Here is a 25,416-nt window from a genome sequence, read left to right as displayed (position 1 = left end):
ACCCATGCCGAATCTCGCTTGACCCCGCTTCCGGTTTTCTTTCGCGACACATTGCTCGCATCGATCAGTGTTCAGCTCGGGAATGTTTTTTCATGTTTTGAGAACCTCTACTCTCCATCATCAAGAAAAAGGAAAAGACGATCCGCGCGCATTCAGTCTATTTACGTTTCTGAGAGAGCAGCTCCTCTTAAAGCTTTCGCTAAAAAAAAAACCGAAAAAATTTGCCAACTTTCTATTCGATATATTAATTACGCTTGTTAGAGATCGAGATGAAGTTGAGACGTGATATTGAAACGATGTCTATACCAAATATATTCTAACAAATGAAGCGAGCGGTTTGTTGATTATTCCTAACTTTAGATACGCGAAGTAAAGCTCCACTAGTCAATAATCAATCTGCAACACAAGATGTTATTACGCTAACTTATCCGACAGAAGGCAAACACTTATTTTTATACTTACAAATTTACTATATATTTTTTTAATTATTAAATTTAAATTTCTATTAGCTTGAAAATATTTTGATATGTATATGTTTTATTTAATTTTAAGATATTGTTTTTTATTGTTTTTTTAAGAGAACACGTTTAGAAATATTATATTATTTTTCAGCATTTTATAAATAAAATATTTGAATTTTCTTTTTTAATGTTTAGAATTCTGTTAATATAATGAGAAAAAAAAAGAGAAAAACATATGGTAGTTTATTTTTATGTACATCAAACAAATTTATATTTAAGCGTTTGTATTTTATGTAAGTTCTATTTTTTTGTGTACAAAATGAAGATCAAAGTATCTCCGTTTCATTTTGTAAAAATATGAAAATACTAGCCCCAGTTAATCTGTAAAATTATTTAGGTTAGGTTAGATATGTCGAAATGTCTTCAAAATATTGTATACATTTTTCAATAATCAGAGTAATTAGGACTGTCAGATCATCTAATTCTTGACAAATTGTCTTACAATTAGTAAGACAATGAGTTTTGTACGCGGTTAGGATTTTCTAATATTGTTTAATAACTCCGATAACATAAGAGAAGAAAGTTGGAAATTATTTTCAGGTTAGTATGTCAAAATGTCTTCAAAATATTATACACATTTTTCAATATGATTAGAATAATTAGGACTGTTATAGATTTTCTAATCTTTGACAAAGTGTTACAATTAGTAAAACAATGAATTTTGTATGCGGTTAAGACTTTCCAATATCATTTATAATAACTCCGATAACATAAGAGAAAAAAGGTGGAAATTTTTTTTTATGTTAATATGTCAAAATGTCTTCAAAATATTGTACACGTTTTTCAATATGATTAGAATGATTAGGATTGTCATAGATCTTCCAATTTTTGACAGTCTTACAATTAGTAAGACAATGAATTTTGTACGCGGTTAGGACTTTCCAATATCGATTGTAATAACTCCGATAACACAAGAGAAGAAAGTTAGATATGTCAAAATGTCTTCAAAATATTGTACACATTTTTCAATATGATTAGAATAATTAGGATTGTTATAGATTTTCTAATCTTTGACAAAGTGTTACAATTAGTAAAACAATGAATTTTGTATGCGGTTAAGACTTTCCAATATCATTTATAATAACTCCGATAACATAAGAGAAAAAAGGTGGAAATTTTTTTTTATGTTAATATGTCAAAATGTCTTCAAAATATTGTACACGCTTTTCAATATGATTAGAATGATTAGGATTGTCATAGATCTCCTAATTTTTGACAAAGTCTTACAATTAGTAAGACAATAAATTTTGTACGCGGTTAGGACTTTCCAATATCATTTATAATAACTCTTTATAATAACATAAGAGAAGAAAATTGGATACCCAACGCAATGATAAGAAACAAAGGGTTAACATTGAACGCCCAAATCATTCGCGAGATTTTCAACGATGCTCCAATTGAAAGGCATCGAGGGACCATTCACGCAATCATCCGCCGAGAATGAACGACATCATCACGCATCCCCTTATTTATTCATCCGCGGTGGGGATAGGGGGGAGGGAGGGGGAGGGGGAGGAGGAGGACGGGTAGAGCGGCGGCGGCGGCGCCGCGAGAACAGACAACAGCCCCCACTCGGCGTCGGCGTCGGCGTCAGCGACGCGACTGGGGGGTTCGCACCCCCGGCATCGCCGTCCTCGTTCGGAACGCGCTCCGTTTAGTTTGCACCCTGTCCACGCGACGGCACCACCGGCAGCTCTCCAAGCCCCGTTGGCCGGTGTTGTGTCCGCGCTCTCTCTCTCTCTCTCTCTCTCTCTCTCTCCTTGCGCCGCACGCAACCCCTATCCGATTCACCGTCTCCCCATCTCCCCCTCCGCGCGTCCGCCACCCTTCGTCGACACGACGACGGCAAGGATCCGCGAATCGGCCCAACACAACCGCGGCGGCGGGCGCGCTCAAATGCCGGCCGTCCTCGTTTATGAGACGCGTCTTCTCGACGCGGCCGACTGACGGCTGCTGCGGGCGGCCGGAAGTACGAGTGTCGCGGAAAAGCCGCGCGATATTCGCGCGGGTACGCGGCAGGAAGCGCAGGAAAAAAAGGGAGCGATTCGGGTGATCGCGAGGATCTACGAGTCGTGTCACGAGGACGTCACGTGAAGAACGGATCGCTCTTCCGGTTTTCGTCGCGCGATCCTTCCAAGACACCTCCAGGACCGTCCGCCGATATAGGAAGTGTGCGCGCGAACCGTTCCCCACAATGTGTTCTTGTTTACGTTCGGTATGGTGCTTCGCTAGTGAGAGTTGTAGATATTAGGAAATGCCGGAGGGGGAGATACACGTGGAGTGCCCGAGGTGTAAGTAATCGGATCGACGTGACGGAAGAGAAGTATCTTGCAACGTGTCCCTCGGAAGAAGGGGAATAACTTCGTTAAAAACGAGAATCTTATGAGGGATCCCTCTTGCCCTCGTGTTTCTCTCTTTCTTTCTCTTTTTCGTCTCCCTCTTTCTTTATTAAAATGACAGATTAAATCGAGGGTCGGGATGAATGAGATTAAAAATTGTCATAAGTTGTTACGATGATGCTTTCTCGGTTTGTGATACCATTATTTCCACGATGATATTTGAAAGATAGAGACGCAGAGGGAATAAAGGAAAAAATTTCATTCATAAAATTTCATTAATTAAACATCGACAATAATGACAGTTTCTTTCTTTCCCGTGATTCTTTCATCAGCGATTAATTTCCTATCGCAGTCATCCGGATTAAAACTTCATCGAGATAAGACAAATTGCTTGATAAATTAGTTCGTTAACGCGGTTGGGAAAAATCTTGAATGTTAGGGAAGGAGGTAAAGGAAGGACGAGCCCGCCGGCATTTATGTATAATTTTCCCTGCGAAATCGCGGCACGTCGATCTGATAAACGGTACATAAATGTTAACCTTTATTATCGCTAGTTAACTCGCGGCCAAAGGGTTACGCGAAATCGAAAATCGCAATCCCTTACAAATTTCTCTGACACGTATATGCGCTATAAATTTCTATCTCCTATATAAGTACATGAGACCTTCATATAAAAGCCCGAGTAACCATATCAAAACTTCGGGCAAATTAATTGCTTCATTATATATATAATTAACCGATTTAATTCTCTCATCCATACGATATGAGGGAAAAATTGTAAATTCCAGACAGTAACCTTTCGCGAATGTCAATCTAACATGACGGCCGGCGATATTACGAAATAGTTGTACGCGAACGAGTCTGTAAGTAAGAACGTAACGACGCTTTTAAAGAGTCGTACAAGAGTTGTGTCTTGTCTGAAGGTGAGATCTGAAAAAGAGAGGTGGGGAGGAGGGGAGAGGAAGGGGAGACATTCTTAATAGCAAGAGTTCTTAATGCACGTGGCTAAACTTTTCCTTCTCTCTCGGTCTGTGTCCCTGTCTCTCTCTCTCTCTCTCTCTCTCTCTCTCTCTCTCTCTCTGTCTCTCTGTCTCTTTCTTTCTCTCCCCTTCCTCGTCCCACTCCTTCTTTTCCTCTCGTGAATATTGGCACGCGAGAACTGAAACTCATCTACCGAGATTAAAACTTCATCGAGATAAAATAAACGACTTCATCGCCGGTCGAAATCGTAGGATATAGTCGGAGCGAAGTTAATGAGGCCGTTTGGGGACCGCCTTTGTGATCGTTGCGAGCGTCAATAAAAGTGCTTTAACTCGAGCGAATTGTCGTGACAGCGACCTCACCGCGTACTTATTAAATTGGCCAAATTACTGCTGTGATTGTTGAGCGAGTTTTTCCTTCTCTTCTTCGATGAACGCGAAGTGATCGGGACGTACGTCATGTCCGCGATGATCATTATACGCGATGACACTCCGATTGACAATCGGACACAATTGCGTTGGTCACGACGCCGCGATTGCGGCGTCGGCGCAAAATTAATGAGACTAATTCACTTGTGCGAACGACGCTGAAATGGCAAATATTAAGATAGTTTCTCGTTACATTCGAAAAAAAATTCCCGAGGAAAACATTTAACGGAATAAAATTGTAATAGAAAAACGTAGCGCTCCTTAATATTCATTATTCTTTAAATAATGCATCATTCTGTCTTACTCCGTTTTATTTTATCACTGTAAATAATTCATGGCATCTTTAATGCAATAAAACAATTTTATGAAAAAACTTAATAATTTTAATAATGTCAATAATTAATTCTCATTAATTTTTTTCAACTGTATTAATAATAACAAAAGTAAAAAGTTAGTTTCTTATACTGATTCTAATTATTGATTGATTACGATAAATGATGCAGAGATGCATAAGCTGTATACAGTCCAGTAGATTCCACTAAGATCAAATTGATAAATTTACAATGACGATTGATATAAAATCGGCGAAACGAGCAACGTTAATTTAACGAAATTTTACACTCTGGTAAAGTCAGACTAATGGTCTTATATACAATTAATATAATGAATTTTGGAGTGAAATATTACTGCGATGAAATATCATGGTGAGATAAAAAAATTTAATCAATTGTAAGATGTAACTATATATCTCTCTTGCTTTTACTATATAAATATTTTAAGCAAAAGAATCTCGATGAAACACTCACACAAATGCACACACTTAAACACAGACCAAAAACAGACTAATTATAAAATTAATTAGAAACATATATATATATATATATATATATATATATATATATGTGTGTGTGTATTTTAGATAAATGATATATAAATCGTTTTTCTGCAAGGACTTTACTCAACTGCGTATATATTAGATTTTTTTGTTAGACGTTGATTGAAACTAGAAAAATGCTGCTTGTACAAAGTTGTACAGTTCAAAGGACGCAACGCGAGAAAATTAATTCCTCCACTAATTCTTCTCCGCATTTCATCTAAACAATTTTATTTTTTTATAATATATATTTTTTTATAATATATTCCTTTTATGATATTTATAATTTTTTTATAATATATATTTTATAATAAGCTTATTATACAACTATTATTTAATCATAATAAAATTAATTATTATAAATTTAATGAAGCAGACATTACTCGAATTAAGTGGAATAAAACATTGAAACGATGAGATGACCTCGCATTCATCATGAGACAAATGTCAAATGGGGAGGATTAAAGATTAAAGATATATAATTCCATTTATAATCATAAATTGATAGAATTAAAATCGGACGTCTACAAGAAAAATATTATTCTATTGATACGTCTCGCTTATTTTTTTTTTTTTTACTAAAGACATTTTTACGCGATAATTTTTTATTATCAATACACGAAGGGAAGGAAAAAGGAAGGATAAAATGTATTGCTTTGGTCAAACTATTCTTTCCGTATAATATCGCAGTATATCATAAAATTATGTACATAATAATTAGAAGGACGGTAGATATGCAATCTGCAGCTAGTGCTGTCTCTCTCTTCCGGCCATCTCTCTCTCTCTCTCTCTCTCTCTCTCTCTCTCTCTTCCTCTTCCTAACATGTATGAATTTATTTAAGCGAAAGATATCGCGTGTAACAATGAAAGCGATCGAATATGATTATGATGCATGCGCACCAAATGACACGCAATAAGACGCATTCCGCGTACGTCGTGCGCTATAACTATGGATGACCAGTTTCGAGGTAAACCTCATGTTGCGATGTAGCGTGGTTGACTTGGAAATTTGATTAAGCAGATGCGGAGTGAATGTTAATAGGGATATAACAGGCGTGTCCCCACATCGCCCATTGTATTCAAGGGATTGCTGTTCGAAGGGTGGAAAGGAAGGGCAAACTGAACTCCCCAACAGGGGAAATCAGATTCCAGTAGGAATTTTAATTGTTGCCATAAAACCGAATAACACGTCGCCAACAGACGGCACAATGAGCCGCTTGGCGCGGATAGAAACTAGTCCGGTGTAGTTTGGAATAGTGCGCGTGTGTGTGTGTGTGTGTGTGTGTGTGTGTCTATACGTGAAATAACACGTGCTAAGAGAAAGTAGCACCAATCGTACATCGCAGGAGAACTTTTGTCCATAAACGCTTGTAAAGCATGTGTTCACTATCGAAGGATAATGCGTATCGCTAATGTAATCGACTGATACAGTTATACTCTTAATTTATCTTAATTATGGAATAATTAAAAATGATGTAATATTATAAGTCATTAAAAATAATATAGTGTTATAAACCACATTTTTTATAATACGTATCATTGGATTAATATAGGATTAGACACATTTAATATGCAATATTGCAATGAACGAGTTTCATTATTTTAATTATAAAAATGTACAAGGATTGTTTTTCCACGTGACGATTTTTAATGTTTCAATCAAGCGCGCTTTTACGGTTTAAAGAAAAAAAATGCTCTAATCTCTTGAAAGATATGATTGAAAGTAAAAGGCACGAGAGTGAATGTTGATGCACGTCTCGAAAGAATAATGAATAATATCGGAGTACGAAGGTTTGTTTTCTGCGGCACACTTAGTTCCATTCGAAATCAAGCTCCGTTAAAGATTCGATTAACGCGTTGACATAACTCACTGCTCACTCGACAGGCGAACAGGCGTGTGAAGGGTTTAAAGCGAAGTGGACCAAGTACTCGAGGGTCTATGAAGTTGACTAAAATGCAGTTAACGCGGATGTGCCGCGAAACTTGATAGAGTAAATACGACGATAGCGAATCGGACGAGCGCAGTTCGTCGGAAATTCACTGCGTCAATGTTATGTTTTCCAATTTTAATTGTTTTTCATTTCCTACGCATTCATATATCCCCGATTTGTGCAACATTCGCTGAATCGAAGGAACTGTTGATTCTTTATCTTCTCGAATCCTTTAAGGTTCTATCGCAATAACATATCGAGAATATAGTCGATTCTTTTGATTCCTTCTCAATTTATATTGTTCTCGAGCAGATATTTTCCAAGTACGACGATATTCTAAATATTCGGAATTATATTGAGAAAAATATTCATATATTCGAATACGTTTAGAGAATCTGGAATTTACTTTTCAGTTGTAATTTCCGGTCTCAAGTAAAAGCGTGGACAGAGACTTGGAAAAAATTTAGGGATGTATGTGTCATATCTCGAAACAATGACAAAAGCATAAAAATTTCGTAGACTACTTTACTATTTTTTCTGAGTATCTATAAAATCTGAGTACAATTCTCTTAACGGTTTGGAAATTATTAAAGTTAAGTATTGAGTCTCATGAAAAAAATCGCGTATTGACATTGATTCAAGCTTACTGACAAATTTGATAAGAAAAAAACATTGTTAACGAAATAAAAATTTTTACATATATTAAAAAAAAAACTCTAATTAATAAGTATTTGTGCAACATTTGTGATTTAGATCCACTTACTCGTTTAAAAGTTATTTACTAAAAACTGTAGAAAAATATTCTTTCTCTCTCTCTTTCTGCAAATTACTCATGTTTTTTTTATTTTCTGCAGTTGATTTCAGAGGATATTCGCAATCAAAAGTTTTTGTCATAAATTCGGAAAAATATTAATAATTATTTTCTTTTACGAAGATGTCGAGAACCATATTATTTTGTAATATTTTAATTTTTTTTTTACAATCCGGATTTACTTATTTGATTTTTCAAACATAAGAAATATATATTGTTTTTTTATTTTAGCTACTATTGTACAATTCAAAACATAACTTGAGCTCTATTTTTGTATCATGAATGAGACATAATACAACGACAAGACAGATATCTTGTTTCGCTTCGCACATGCATATATGTAGGAACATCGACGTGCCATTATTTGACAATACACGACGTACAAAAGGAGCGCTTTACCGGGACTGAATCGTATCTAATTTTCACGTCGCTTGCCGTTTGTACAACGATACTCACCTGACGCGCGACAGCCGTCTCGAGTGTAGCGATAAGGCCAGAAGTTTTGCGATTCCGCCGGAAAGTTTCAATAGGAATATTCAATGGACAGGAGAGAATAGCTTCTCTCTCCGCCTTTCACCCAGCATCGCGACATGCGAGCTTGTTTTCTCATAGCTACAATTTCGCGCTACATTTAACAAACAATGATTGCGATTATCAGTTATCCAATCGCCGCTAATCACTTAATACCGTTACGTATGTTGAAACAAGTTTTGAACCACTTGAATTCTCATCGAGTTAATGATGTAATCGATGATTAAGTACGGTCGAACAAGATTGATCTTCTATGCAATTCAATGCAAGTGCAGTATTTACAGCGAATAAATATTAAGTACTTATTTGCAGCAAACAATAATTAATATCGATTTTCCAAAACATTTGTATCAAATTATGAAAAATAGCTGCTTCGTACATGGAGCGAAAATAAATATTTGCTTGTTTTTTGGTATCATATAAAATCCAAATATAAATAGAGAAAATTGTATTTAAAATAAAAGAAAATTGGAATATTAAAATATAAATAAATTATTTTTTTTTATTATAAATGATGTACGCTTAATGTAAAAAAATAAGTCATTTATGTTAATTAAAATAATATTTGAAATATTTAATTAATTTTATGAAATAGAATTTATAAAATAGTTTCTTTTTTTTGTTATTGATTTTTTTATTAGTGGTTTCTTAGACCTGATAATGTTTTATTATATCATATTTAAGGATGTTCTGGATATAAATTGTAGCAAAAAATTGTCAAAAGTAAAAATAAAACATGTTTCTTATATTTATATTGTTTGAAAAATTAAAAAAATAAATTTGGATTATGAAAAAAATTAAAGTATCACAAAATAATATGGATTTTGACGTCTTCGTAAAAGAAAATAATTGTAATTAATATTTTTCCTAATTTATGGCAAAAACTTTTGATCATGAATATCCTCTGAAATCAACTGCAAAAAACAATGAAAAACGAGTAATTTACAGAAAGAGAAAAAGAGACAGATAATATCTTTCTATAATTTTTAGTAAATAACTTTTAAACGAATTAGTGGATCTAAATCAAGTTTTGCACAAATATTTATTAGAATTTTCTTAATATATGTGAAAATTTTTATTTCATTGGTAATATTTTTTCTTTGTCAAATTTCTCAATAAATTCTACAATAGGCGATTTTCCATAAGAATCAATAGTAACTTTAAATTTAAATAATTTCCAAACCGTTAAGAGAATTGTGCTTAGTTTTTGCACAAATATTCAAAAGAAATAGTAGAACAATCTATGAAATTTTAATGCTTTTGTTAGTATTTCGATATATGTCACATACCCCCTTAAGTTAATTAATGTTACATAAAACAATTATCTTTAAAATAAATGTTTTGTCACTTTTCCAATTATTTTTCTCATTACATAAACATACATTTTAAACAATATTGAAACTTAATACAATAAATAATATTTAAAATCATTAAAATGCAATTTTGAAAACTTCAGATAATATATTACATTTCCGATAAGTGAAAAGTGTATAATGAAACAATACTTTGATAATCGATAATTGGAAAGACGAGGCACATTTTGAGATATAATTCTATTTTTTAAATTATTTTTTCACCTATTAATTTCAATTATCACATTTTAAATAAATTTTTTTATGTATTGCACATCCTCACAATAAAAAGAATAAAATTTTGTAAATATTTTATTTTAGTAAAATTATATATTTAATTATTTTCAATAATTCTTTATTTGAAATATGCCCACACTAATAATAAAATATCGAGTTTGATTTTTTTTTATTTTTAAAAACAATTTTAATTAAAAAAATAACATTCTTATTGAACGTGTTGACTTGAGAAATTTTTCTCTTGAAATTATATGTTGAAATGCTTCTGAACTCATTATTTTCATAAATTATTTTAAGGTAAAAGTTTTATTTTTTTTATTATTATTTTTTTTTATTTTATTCTTTTGTCTCATCTGTGACAAAAAATTCTGGCTACATTGAATCGACGTGCGGAGTCACATTGCGCTCCTTTTCACTTTCGTTTATCCCCTTGCGCTTGCGAGAAACACAGCAAAAAGTAGTAGCAGCGGCAGAAGAAACGGGTCGAGTGAGAAGGATACGGACGCGCGTGCGAAGCTTAAAACCGTCACGGGAAAATGCCAAACACGTCACAGTGCTGAAAGAATCAGAGAGATCGGGCGGTACACGGTGGGCACATAAAGCCTGTTCCGTACATTGTAAAGCGCTCGCTCACGTACCATCGAATCTTTTATTCCGTTATTCCTTAGTCGCTGACTCTTCCACCAGTGCCGCTTCTGTTTTCTGAATTATCCTCGTGCATACCAAACCGGATGCCTCTTTCCTCCTCCACAGCGTTTCCTCGAAATCGACGTGTCGAATGGTCACCTTCCGATATCCGATATTCGATTACCGGCGACCGCATTTCACTTCGCATTAATCCTGAATTATCATCTTCCTCCTTTCCTTATTGGCAAACCCCGATTTAATTATCTCAGGGACAATTTTCGTTTCATTCAAGCAACCGTGCGACAGCAGCAAGCATTTTGTGCACGTGTCACCGATCTATTCATTGAATGCGATCCAGATATGAAAACTTATCGAGCACAATGCTCCTTGTTTTGAGAAATAATTGCTAATTATGATAATAAAAAATTGCGTTCGCTATAATCTATAACAATAATCTGCACGTCCTGATTTTTAGAAAATTAGTCAATTTTTTTGCTTTCTCATAGAGGAAACTTTGTTTTTATAAAATTTTATTTTTTTAATTTTGATGCCAATATATTCAGAATGTTCTAAAACATCGAAAAATCAGATTTTTACAAAATGTCCATATGTCTGTATGTATGTATGTGCAAAAAGGACGTGGTTGCTCTAACTTTCGCAAATTTTGAGTTAAATTTTTTTGGGTTAAATTTTTTTATATGAATAGAGTAAAGGTTGGTTGATATTGAATTTGATTAGAATGATAAAAGGATTTATTTTTTATAAAGTTTTGAATTTTTCAAAAAAAAGGGTGTTGTTCTAACTTCTGTAAATTTTGAAATATTGGTCTCAATATTTTTACATAAATAAAGTATCATTACAGATTGGTTGATATTAAATAGAATGGTGAAAGGATTTATTTTTTATAAAATTTTGAATTTTTCAAAAAAAAGGGTGTTGTTCTAACTTCCGTAAATTTTGAAATATCGGTCTCAATATTTTTACATAAATAAAGTATCATTACAGATTGGTTGATATTAAATAGAATGGTGAAAGGATTTATTTTTTATAAAGTTTTGAATTTTTCAAAAAAAAGGGTGTTGTTCTAACTTCTGTAAATTTTGAAATATTGGTCTCAATATTTTTACATAAATAAAGTATCATTACAGATTGGTTGATATTAAATAGAATGGTGAAAGGATTTATTTTTTATAAAATTTTGAATTTTTCAAAAAAAAGGGTGTTGTTCTAACTTCCGTAAATTTTGAAATATCGGTCTCAATATTTTTACATAAATAAAGTATCATTACAGATTGGTTGATATTAAATAGAATGGTGAAAGGATTTATTTTTTATAAAATTTTGAATTTTTCAAAAAAAAGGGTGTTCTAACTTCCGTAAATTTTGAAATATCGGTCTCAATATTTTTACATAAATAAAGTATCATTACAGATTGGTTGATATTAAATAGAATGGTGAAAGGATTTATTTTTTATAAAATTTTGAATTTTTCAAAAAAAAGGGTGTTGTTCTAACTTCCGTAAATTTTGAAATATCGGTTTCAATATTTTTACATAAATAAAGTATCATTACAGATTGGTTGATTTATTAAATTTGGCTAAGACCAATGAAGGGGTTTAATTTTTATAAAATTTTGAAAAAATTTTCAAAAAGAAAAATTTTTTCCGCAAATTTTGAAATATAGATCTAAATATTATCACATGAATAGAATATCATTAAAGAATTTGGTTGGTATTGAATTTGATGAGAATTAGTGAAAGGATTTATTTTTTATAAAATTTTAAATTTTTCAATAAATGTCAGTGCATGCTCTAATTTTCACAAATTTTGAAATATTGGGCTAAATATTTTTACATGAATAAAATATTATTAAAGAATGGTTGGTATTGAATTTGATGAGAATTGGTGAAAGTATTCCTTTTTTATAAAATTTTGAATTCTTCTAAAAAAGATGTGATTGTTCCGCAAATTTTGAATTATCGGGCTAAATATTTTTACATGAGACATTTTTACTGATAATATAAAGGGAAGGAAATAAAATTATGAGGAAGCAATGTGCAAGTTTCTAATTTGCACGTATTTGTTTCATTTTTGTCACTCAAATATTGTAAGACTACTTCCTTCATTTAATGAAAAAGTTTTCTAAATCCAGTGTACATATATACATATAAAATAAAAAAAATAGAGCGCATCTTAGTTTTGTGCGCAGCATTTTTCACGTCACGAATAGAAGGGCAAGTATCCCATGTAAGTAAAGACCCATTAACTCCTAATCCAAAATTTTTCTGACATTGTAGTTCGGAGATTGCATTTATCTTGATCATTCGTTACGCTCAGGCACTATTATACGTTTCCAAGTTGCTAATAAAAATAATAAAAAATCGTCTTCTGCATTAGTTCGCGAAGCATTAATCTTATCTCCAGCCCAGAATGACATTGTCATGCGTCGCTCTCTCGATGCCTTCCGACTCGCGTCTAATGCACACAACGGGTGTCGAATTTATGAACGACGTCGAGATGCACAGCGGATATATTCTTGCAAAAAAAAACAAAAAACGATTCCTCTTTAATGTCAACCTAAATATTTTTCAGCGCGCTATTCACCGTTTCGTTCTGTTTCATGACACCTTTCAATCATCGATCTCCTTCCACTCTGTGGACTACAATGAGTTTTACGTAGTTCCATCGGATAGCTTTATCGATTGGCGCGGTACGCCATGTACCAGAAACGACAACGATTTTTTACCGTCATATGTGCGATTGTGTCGGCTGTCGGTCCGGTTACTCTTTCGTTTCTCTGATTGACGTTTTTCTTTTATTACACCTCGTGATCGCGCGTGTGCACGATCGGTTGCGTGCAAAAAAATGCAATTTTCGTCGATGACGCTTTTCGTTCATTTTTTTTTCAAGCTCATACGAGCAAAAAATTGTTCACGGGGTCAATATTGACCTATTTGCAATAACGAATATATTTGATATACTGAACTCATATACTGAGTTTTGGCAAAACAAAGAGATAAATATCAAGTAACATTCGTGCACTATTATATGTAAAAAGTGTATTAGTTAAAATTTTAACAGCAAGAGAGAAGAATTATAAAGCTGTTAGTGTACCGATCATATTCGTACGCTCTTGCTATTGGATAGTAAAATTACGAACTGTCAGACCGTACGAATTTTCTCTCGAGAAAAATGGAAAGTCAATATCAGGTGATAAAGTTTATACGCGAAATAGTTCTTTCCCTTCCATTCCTCTCCACCTCCCTCCCTTCCTCCACCTTTGTATTTCATTTCTTCCGCCATTTTCTCTTCCAACCCGTAATAAACTTTACACTATGATTGAAAAAAATTATTTCCTATAGCCCTGAGCAGAATTGTAAAACACCGATGGATATTGAAACCATTAATTGTTCCTAGAGACAAAACGCCGTTGGCGCGAGACAAAAATATTGCTTGTCCCAGTGAACTCGCATCCGACAAATCAATTTTTTTCTTGTCTAGTTAAATAATCATTGCCGCCATCGTCGTTTTATTGCAAAGTGAGCACATCTCTTTTGTGAACACCGTTCTTTTGCGTTTAAAGGACACACGCAACATTACACGTAATAGGCCTCACAACAATCCTGAATTCCTGGGCTTGAAATATCAAAAATGCTTTACAAACTAAATGTTGCAATTGAGTTTAACAAAAGAATGTACAGATATTGGAATTGTATCGCGCAATCTAGATATTCTGTCCAGATTTAAAAATAGGAGAAAAACTTTCCAAAGAATAAAGTTTTGTCATCTACATTCGTCAAACTTTGCAAGAATTTTCGTTTCCTTTTATTGTAAAATATTTCTGCAACTAAATTTCATGCAAATTTTTGTTATCATTGCCATTGAAAGTTGAAACAGGGTGTCTCCCTGGAAAAGCATTAAAAACCTCAGGAAATTTTTTTTATATCTAAAGCAATCAGGAAATTCTCATGGAATTTTATTGGAACTCAGGGAATTTTCAAAAAACTTTTTCCTTCAATAATTTTGCTCTTTTACTATAAGCAGTTTGCAATCCGCCAATAAGTCAAGTTGTGAATTTTATGTTTTTAAAAATATATTAAAAATATATTTCTACTTCTGTTTATATGTATATTCAATCTCTTAACAAAATATTGAATAAAGTATATATCTTTATTTAAATTTTTGGTCATAAAAAAAAATATTATGCAAGTTAAAAATTATTATTTTAGAAAGCTATTTGTTTAGTTATATTTATAAATTTAACACTTGGAATTTAAAGATATAATATGTGTTAAAACATTGAGAAATACAAAAAGAATGAAAATTTTGTAATCTGTTCTACTATTTTTTCTAAGTATCCGTGCAAAATCTGAGTACAATTCTTATTGAAAATCATGTATTTATTGACAAATTTAACAAGGAAAAAATATTGCCAACAGAATAAAAATTTTCACATATATTAATAAAACTAATAAATATTTGTGCAAAACTTGATGTATATCCACTTAAAACCCGTTTAAAAGTTATTTATTAAAAATTGTAGAAAAATATTCTCTCTCTATCTCTCTCTTTCTCTCTTTCTTTCTGCAACTTACTAATTTTTTTTTTTTTATTTTTTGCAGTTGATTTCAGGTATTCGATCAAAAATTTTTGTCATGAATTAGAGGAAATATTGATTGTAACTAAAATTGCGTCATATATTAAGGAAATTTTAATAAATATTTGTACAAAACTTGATTTAGATCCACTAATTCGTTTAAAAGTTATTTACTAAAAATTGTAGAAAAATATTATCTGTTTTTTTTCTCTTTCTGCAAATTACTCGTTTTTCATTGTTTTTTGCAGTTGATTTCAGAGGATATTCACGATCAAAAGTTTTTGCCATAAATTAGGAAAAATATTAATTAAAACTATTTTCTTTTACGAGGACGTCAAAATCCATATTATTTTGCGATACTTTAATTTTTTTCATAACCCAAATTTATTTTTTTAATTTTTCAAACAGTATAAACGTAAGAAACATGTTTTCTTTTTACTTTTGACAATTTTTTGCTACTATTGTACAGTCAAAACATCTTTAAATAGTCTTTTTTTCATATAAATAAAAAGAGAGAGAAGAAAATCTGTACAATAAAAAAAATTTCTAAGGAATTGCACGAAAGAGAAATCTTTAAAATATTCTCTTTATCTGAAATTTTGAATAAAAATACTTGGAAGAGCAGGGAATATTCAGAGAATTTTTTTGCAATATTTGAGTAGATATCCTGTAAAAGAGAAGATTTTATATATGAATTTAAATTGAGTTATAGAGAATTATCATTTATTGCCATGCATCGAAAAACGCGCGTGAATCCATCTTCCGAGTCGGCACGAGTGCGTCGCAGCAATTTTCAACAGTCATGACATTGCGGCATTCAATTTTGATGCTGACTCGCATTGACATCGATATAGTAGCAACATATGTCACAACATGCGAAGCCATGCGAAAATTTGCTTTTGCTCTCAATGCGCTTTGTCTACGCGCTCGACCAACCGCGACACGTTACACGGCTCGCAGCTTTCGCCGTCAGTTTTATAAAGGTGTCACAAAAAGACGGACACTTGCTGAAAATAGTTTTTCAATTTGCGCGGGGAATTAATTCGTTTTCGTGGAACTTGCGCTTTTTTTTCCGTCCCGCGTAGATTCCGGATTTGTTTGTGGATTTGCTTCGCGAATCGCCGAGAGTTCTTCTGTCACTTCCACAAAAGGCCGTGGCAAAAAATCTCCGACCTCGCTTTGAAGCGCGCGTCCTACGTTCGGAATCAAATGTCGCGGCGGTCGCGGCTGGTATTTGTATTCGGTTTGTCAAACATCGAGCGTGGAGATGCGGGACTTTTTCGCGACTAACTTTCACCCTTTGTCCCGTGGAATGCACTCGGCAACTTTGGTTTATCTTACAGTGTTCTCGGTACTCTCCTCCCGACCACTCTATCCATTTTGCACGATCAATCTATGATAGCAGGTACGCTTGATGCTAGTCGCGATCACATTTTTCAGTCGCTCCTTCATTACTCGTGATAAACTCTTCAAACGATTCGTATTTACCAAGCCGCAAAGCAATCCGACCTTTGTACATCGCGAATTTAATTCCGATAGAAAGTGCACGCTCACTTGATCGACAAACTCAAAATATCGTGCTTGCGTAAGCGGTTGAATCGGTTGATAGGAACTCGATCATCGGAGGCTGCCGGGAGAGCCATCATGTGGAAATAGTGAGGGCACGAGTGGAAAATCCGGGAATTTCCACGTTTGTAAGAAAATTACTCGATTTTACACCGCGCAATATCAGCAACGAGGGAGTTTTGCGAAAAAAAAAAAAAAGAAAGAAAAATAAAAACGCGGGAAAAAAAATACACGCAGACCGCGCTCGATGCATAGAGTGGTGCAGTGCGATACGTTAACGAGTAGTCTTCAGTAGACACTGCTCTCAATTGACAGCTGTCGACCCAGAAAATCCAAAGCCCACAGGGCACGAGGGAGATACATCCTTCCTCCATCCGCCTTTTTCTCCCATATTTCCCTTTCTCGCTTTGTCATCTCTCTCTCTCTCTCTCTCTCTCTCTCTCTCTCTCTCTCTCTCTCTTTCCCTCCACTTTCTCGCGTTCGATACGTTGCACTCTATTATTTTCCCTTCATCTGCGTACGCGTTTGTCTCGTCGCGCGGTACGATAAAGTTTTTGACGTACAACACGGCCGAGATCGCCGAAAACGCTCCGGGATGGATTTTCAATTACGCGCCGACGACGTGCAACGTCGTAAAATCGTGTTACGAACGCGCTCTGACGAACGCATTTCCGTCGTGTTTGACGACGCGATTTCGGCACGCTGCAGAATTCGCGATTAATCGGAGTCAAAGTGAGTCGCTATGATAAACTGGCTGTTGTGTGACGCGAGAGAGTGCCGGCCGATAAGGGACACGTCGTCGATTCACTTTTCGAGCTATTTCCCCGTCCGTCAACAAAGGAGAAACACGAAATATCATGGCTTCGTACGATTTTTGATTGCAATTAATGTAATTAAAATTTTTGCTCTAAATTTTGTTACATAGGATTATTAATATATTGGATTGAGATATTTTTATTTAATCCTACAATTTAAAACTATATGTGTCATATGATAAAATATTGACAAAAGCTTTAAAATTTCAGTCTGTTCTATTATTTTTTTTTCTTTTTTTTTTATCTGCGCAAATTTTTTTTTTTTTATCTGAGCACAATTCTCTTAACAGTTCGAAAATTATTTAAGTTAATTTTGATTCTTATGGAAAGTCGCGTATTGTATCATTTATTGACAAATTTGACAAGAAAAAACATTGCCAACAAAATAAATTTTATTTTCACATATATTTAAAAAAACTCTAATAAATATTTGTGCAGAACTTGATTTAAATCCACTTGCTCGTTTCAAAATCATTTACTAAAAATTATAAAAAAAATATTACCTCTTTCTCTCTTTCAAATTACCCATTTTTTTTTATTTTTTTTATTTCTTGCAGTTGATTTTAGGAGATATTCACAATTAAAAGCTTTTGACATCAAATTATAAGGAAAAATATTAATCACAACTATTTTCTTTTATGAAGACAATCAAAATTATATTATTTTGTAATACTTTTTCACTTTTTTTTATAATCTTATTTATTTATTTGATTTTTCAAACAATATAAAGAAATAATATTCTTTTAGTAAGATTTTTTTTTTTTTAATTTTGACAGTTTTTTGCTATATTGTACAGGCAAAACATCTTTAAGGTTCCCATAATTTATCGCTATATATAAATAAAAGTGGAAAAATTTTAAGAACTTACTTTAGATTTAAACAAATAAATATGATTTTAACAAATGAATATGTATTTTAAAATACTTGCCAATAACAAAATTATAATTTTTTCGAATTTATATGTGCGTATCGCACGGAGCAGTTTCATGGCATTTACAATCTGAAATTGAGATTTCAAGCAGTATATTATGAGAGAGCGCTAATGCATTGCTTCAAGCATACGTTACATTAGTATATTATACTTCTCTCGTTCTGCGAAATTTGCATTATTCTTAGAAATGCATTTCAAAAATTACATACGTGATAGAAGAGGTAACGATACAAAGAGGGCGATATTACTGAATAAATATTGTACGTTTGAATGCGAGATTGTTTTCGTGATTCTTCAACGCATCATAATTATGATCGAACATATTTTTTACAAAAACAATAATAAGTTTCTTTTTTCTGATATTTAATATTTTTAAATTTTGATTACTGTAAACTGATTTTTTATTATTTTTAACTTTTTAAATGGTAGACTTAAATTAACCATTATTATTTTAAATGTAGCTCGCATTCCAATTAGCTACATAAGATAGATACATATAGTTATGTATCTAATTGAAAATTATCCGAATCCAGTTTAAAATAATTTGCTGCAAATGTTATTTTAATTAATCCATTAAAATTACTTTCGAAAAAGAATAAATTAAAAATATAAGAAATTTAGTCTTTTTCATTATATTAATAAAAATAATATTATATTCTAAGAAATAATGAAAAAATAAAACAAATGTGTTTTTTTTTCAATGAAAAGAAACGTGGTTTTTTTCACATTTTTAATTAGGACTTTTAAAAATTTTTGTAATTATTATTATGATGACTGGAACGCATCAAATAAGCAATGAAGGGAATGCGATATGATTAAGCAATATGAGAGAAATTTATTTTTATCGAATTAAGCAGATCGCGATGAAATCAGCAGATTTGTGACATATGTCACACAACGCGTGTCTCGTACAATGCAACACGCTGAAGGCTGCAGAACCGCACACGGAGAAGGTTGCTGCGCTCGTAGCCATTTCAAAGTTGCAGGTCGCTGAATCGCATACATGTCGAAAAGTACTTTACGTCGGAAACAGCAGGCTGTAACCGATGGCTTTCCCAAGTTGTAACCGACGCTGAGGTTTTGTTTCGGCAAAAATTGAAACGCGATGCCGCTCTCAGTTCCAATCGATCAATGCGCATTCATGTTCTAATGTTATACAAACTGTAAGACTCATTTTTTTTTAGTACACGTTTACGTTAGATTGGCAATAATTTATTTTATTTTCTTGTCACATAAAACGAAATAATTAACAAAAATAATTTTTTTTGCAATCAATTCTTGAAATTAAATCTTGCAGTTAAATTTTAAATAAATTAAGTTTGTTGTACTGCAGGTTTTTATTTATGTTATATACTTTAATTTGATATATGAAAATTTAATACATCAAATCGAGTATTTAGGTTGATTAATTCTCGCGTTCCAATTTATCAACAAATATGTCACATATCAACGAATATTTAGTATATGATCGATTAAAAAATATTGTTGAATAATTTCGCTCTTACTTGCTAATGGAAATAATAATATTATCCTATATAATCGCAGAAATAAATCCCTACAAAAAGAGATTACTTATTGTTAATTAATAATTTATTGATACGTACCGATTTTTTGACAATTGTATGTTGATATAAATTTTATGTTCTGTGTGTTTGAAATATATCTAATCTTTTGATTGAAATAGTTTAATTGTTCAATAATAGATTAACACATTAACCGATTTATAAGGAACACTTATTCGCTAATAAAAAAAAGGACAGTCGAAACTTGTTACGACCCAATCTAACACATTTTTTTCATCGTGATCGAATTGACCAGTGGTTTCCAAAAAAAGCTGAACTCAAAAATGCCTTTCCAATCTCGCATGATGTTTTTTCGATGACACCAGCGCGATGCTGCTCGTTCGAGCTGTTCAATTTCCGCGGCGGCACGTCACGGCGATGGCTTCTCTCTCGAGAGAGAGAGAGGAGATAGCAAAAAAAAAAGATAGAGGAAGATCGCAGTGAGAAAATATCCCGGTAAAAAGACAAGAATGATGGAGCGCGAATTTTGATTCTGAACGTGATGAACAAAATGTGCCTGAGATCCTAAAAAAAGTTGGTGATTTGTCTGACGATCGCGGAATATCGGACTTTCATGTCCGAAGTTAACTAATGCATATTGTGTTGCTACAAATCATACGTCACGAGAATGGATTTTTTAGTAAAAATAACTTAACGTATATGTGTATATTTATGTTAAATAACCGGATTCACCCTCTCTCGCCCATTATTCGAAATTTAAATATTTATCAGACTTGTATGTGTACGAAAAAGACTATAACATGAATTAATATTTTAATATTTTAATATTTTAATATTTTATATAATATGGATTAAACAAATTTATATTTATATTATTGCTTTGTTCAATTTTTTGTACAAAAAAATTTATTTACCAAATAATAGATATATATATATTTAATAATTTAAAAAATTATTGATGCAAAACTCAAGATAGCTGGTTTAAATGAATTATTCTGAGAAAGATGGAAATAATATATTTTTTATCTGAGAAATTAGAAACAAAAAAACTTAAATATTTTTTTACATGAAATAAATATATATCTAAACGAGTAATAAAAATAAACGCGCAATGTGATTTCATAATTAAATTGTGATTTTGGATCATTAAAAATTAAAACATCATTAAATTAAACTCATTATGTACGTATGTGTGTGTGAAAATTAAGTAAATTTATATTTTTGCTCTGTTCAATTTTTTGTACGATAAAATTTTACTTATTAAATAATGCAACAGATATATATACTTAATAATTTTTAAAATTATTGATGCTAAAATCAAGATAACTGATTTAAATGAATTATTCTAAGAAAGATGAAAATAATATATTTTTTATCTGAGAAATTATAAATGAAAAAACTTAAGGATGTATGTGACATATATCGAAATACTAACAAAAGCATTAAAATTTCATAGATTGTTCTACTATTTTTTCTGAATATTTGTGCAAAAACTAAGCATAATTCTCTTAATGATTTGGAAGTTATTTAAATTTAAAGTTACTATTGATTCCTATGAAAAATCGCCTATTGTAGAATTTATTGACAAATTTGACAAAGAAAAAATATTACCAATGAAATAAAAATTTTCACATATATTGAGGAAATTCTAATAAATATTTGTGCAAAACTTGATTTAGATCCACTAATTCGTTTAAAAGTTATTTACTAAAAATTGTAGAAAGATATTATCTGTCTCTTTTTCTCTTTCTGCAAATTACTCGTTTTTCATTGTTTTTTGCAGTTGATTTCAGAGGATATTCACGATCAAAAGTGTTTGCTCTAAATTAGGAAAAATATTAATTACAACTATTTTCTTTTACAAAGATGTCAAAATCCATATTATTTTGTGATACTTTAATTTTCTTCATAACCCGAATTTATTTTTTTAATTTTTCAAACAGTATAAACATAAGAAACATGTTTTCTTTTTAATTTTGACAATTTTTTGCTACTATTGTACATCTAGAACATCCTTAAGTACTTTTTTCACACAAAATAAATATGCATTTGAATATGTAACAAAAATAAACGCGCAATGTGATTTCATAATTCAGTTGTAATTTTGAATCATTAAAATATCATTAAATTAAATCCATGTGTACATATATGTGTGTGTTTGTACGCGCGTATGATTCAAAATAGATTTTTATAATCGATTTGCCACTGAAAGTATTACTCGCTCGTTAGTTAGGCAAATACTGTTGAAATGTTACATAAATGCCATCAATATTATTAGCATTCGGGCCACCAACTCATCTCATTTATTTGAGATTATAAATTTGATCATCAGTAGTGATAATGACTAAATGTTTGTTAGCGTGATTAGCAGGTAATTATATCGACTTTCAATGAATTATTAAAATCACGTTTGCCATTGAAGCTGCAAATCAAGCTTTTGATCTTTCGGTAATCCGCAATATCTTCTCGCTCTCTTTTAATTAATTTTTTATCAAAGTTTCCCGTACTTCGCCTTTGATGAAAGCACATTGAGACGTCGTAATTACGTAAGTTTCAAGTTAAATCCGGATTGCTATTTAATTTCACCACCTAACTAACCAATCTTGTATCTGAAATAACGGATAGTACAGCTGCTCAATATTACTACTTCAGTTAGTTTATTGAAAGAGTTTATACGATGCATTTGCGTTTAAATGTTACAGATCGGCTTGTGCTGGAGCGCAGAAAATTAGATCAAAGAAAAATTGCGCGATTATAATATATACAATATTAAATATTATAATATCGGATACATTTGTGTTGAAAAAAAAATTGATTGAAAAATACATACATTTATCACAAGCTAAAATAATCATCATATAGAATCGTGTGCAATTATACTATTAAATTAGTCGTTCTTACATGTGGCCAGAGAATTGGTTTTTCTTTTTATACCCAAAATGCAATTAGCGACGATACTGATTTAATTACTCGAATCTCTCACAGAACGTGGCCGAGATAAGTTTTCAGAATTAATTGAGAAAGAATGAGCCGCACACACCACTAGCTCGGCTGGAAATTTTTATCCGGCCTGACGTAAAATCGGCAGAAACGGTTCGTGTTCAAAAAAGTTCTCGCTTGTAGACCGTGCGAATTTGCTGACGTCTTCTGCGAGCGTTGTCGCTGCTCTAATTAAAACGGACGTTAACCGACATAATTATTTCGTTTTGTCATCCGGCCAAATGTCTTTTCATTTAGCATTTTTATTATAGAGTACAAGTTTGATATTTCTCTGATAATAAAATTAAATATTGTATTAATTTCCAACATGAATACGATGAAGTTTGGATTTATTTTATTAATCTCGTAATCACTCGTTACGATTGATTCATTATCCAATTCGACCATTTAATAAACGAATGAAGCCAATTGTTGTTCAAATTTGTGATTATAGGACATAAGCATTTACTGCGACTCCGAATTTGATGTCGTTCAATGACTCTTTAGTCACTTCTCATCACTCAACGATATGATTTTACGTTTACCATTTATAAACCATAACATACCATTACCAAAATATTATCGTTATTGCCAGTAACAACGGAAAATCAAGTATGATAACAACCCCCAATATAAATGTAATTTGCTCGCGTGATAATAAATGGCGGTTAATCGAATGACACTCTCTTCTAATAATGTCACTCGTTCGGCCATAAAAATAACTTTTGCAAAAGCTTTAAATTGCCCTCGGTCGCCATCGGGAGGGTATATAAAGGGCGAGTTTTCGAGAATACCGAATGAGGGTACGTGTGAATATCCGGTTACGACCGTGATATCACATGGGTACACTTACGAAGTAAGGATCGTTCCGATTGGCCACCAATACGAGTAGGAAAGCGATGAGGAGGGAGAACGCGGGAAATTTAAACTCCCTTTATGGGACTAGCGCGCCTGTGAAGGTGGCTGCCGAGGCGACCGAATTGGTGTGATAGCGCCTTGATTCGCGTAAATGCGAGAGAGAATCCGCATCTCGCGCCTATTCGCCCTTCCGAGTAAATAGGGAAGTCGATATGCCGGCGCATACCACACTGAAAATTACTCTCCCGCCCTTTTCCCCTCTTTCCTCTTCTGCATTTTTCTCTTTGCACGTCCACAGGATAAATTTATTAAAAGTGAAGCCCGCGCTCCGACGTCTCCACTACCGCTCGTATCTTGAAAGAGTGCATTCTTTTGCGTCGTATAATATAGTTAAAATAAAATCATCGTGCTGTTATTCACGCGAAATGTCTTGCGAAATATTTGTAAGAGAACTGAAATAATGTGCGCGCATTGATTGATTGACTCCAATATTTATTTCACATAAATAATATCTTACAATTTTATCTTGTTACTTGGCAACAAGATCGTATGTATTCAGTTCTTTATTAATTTCCTCTACGTCAAGTGTCGAATATTTGTTATTTATAAGCTTCGTTTTCTTTATATTTTAAACGATTTTATACACACATATACAAACATATTAGTTGAAATGCGAGCAAGGAGAAATATTTTATCTCTGCCATTTATAGAAACGTTGGCTCATATTCTCCTTTATAATTTGGTTTTGATCAATTTTGATTATTATCAATGTATTATATGTGTATTCACATATATATACACGCATATACTTTTCTTTCTTTCTAATATATGCAAAAATTAGTAAAAGTAAATTGTAATTAAAACATATAATATATACGAATTATTGCAATGTTTCTATTATTAAAATTTTATAGACTTAACAAGATGGTTAAACACAGTGTATTTAAAATAAAAAGTAAAAATATTTACATAAATTTTGTCTCTTCTATTGAATTTTTAAATGGTTAATATGATAATATCTATTTATATAATAATTGAAACTCTTATAAAATAATATTGAATATTGATTTCAATTTAAATTAAAAATATTTTAAATTTCCATTTCTTTTTTACAGACTTCACAAATAATTAATTATAATTATTTCTCTCATTATATACGTATTTGCAGAGCACAATATGTAAATATTATATTTACAGAAATGGTGTATAATTCTATTCATTTTTTATTTATTCTCTTTTATGTCTCTTCGATCCGTTTTTGTTCATGTTTAAATTATATTAATCGTTGTTGTAAATAATTTATGGTAAAATATGATAGAATGAATGGTAAAAAAAGGTATAGAGAAACGTGTATTTGACTTATCATCTAATGTGTTTTTAATCATTTTTCTTATTATCTCATTAATCTAATTTTTTTAAGAATAATATTTGAAATAATACATAAAAAATATTTAATTTATCAATGTGCACATACATGCATAAAATCATAAAAATAGTTTAAATATTATATATTTT

The 25,416-nt window shown here is 32.1% G+C and overlaps 1 protein-coding gene across 5 annotated transcripts in view; it reads left to right on the top strand.

Annotated features, from left to right (window-relative positions):
- Positions 1-25,416, top strand: part of LOC126857720 (collagen alpha-1(XVIII) chain) — a 296,284-nt gene that overhangs the window by 152,556 nt on the left and 118,312 nt on the right. The window lies entirely within an intron of this gene.

Source organism: Cataglyphis hispanica, chromosome 22, assembly GCF_021464435.1.
Source record: "Cataglyphis hispanica isolate Lineage 1 chromosome 22, ULB_Chis1_1.0, whole genome shotgun sequence".
Lineage (NCBI taxonomy): Eukaryota > Metazoa > Arthropoda > Insecta > Hymenoptera > Formicidae > Cataglyphis > Cataglyphis hispanica.
The sequence above is the reverse complement of the archived record's forward strand: the minus strand, read 5'-3'. Positions and strand labels throughout refer to the sequence as shown.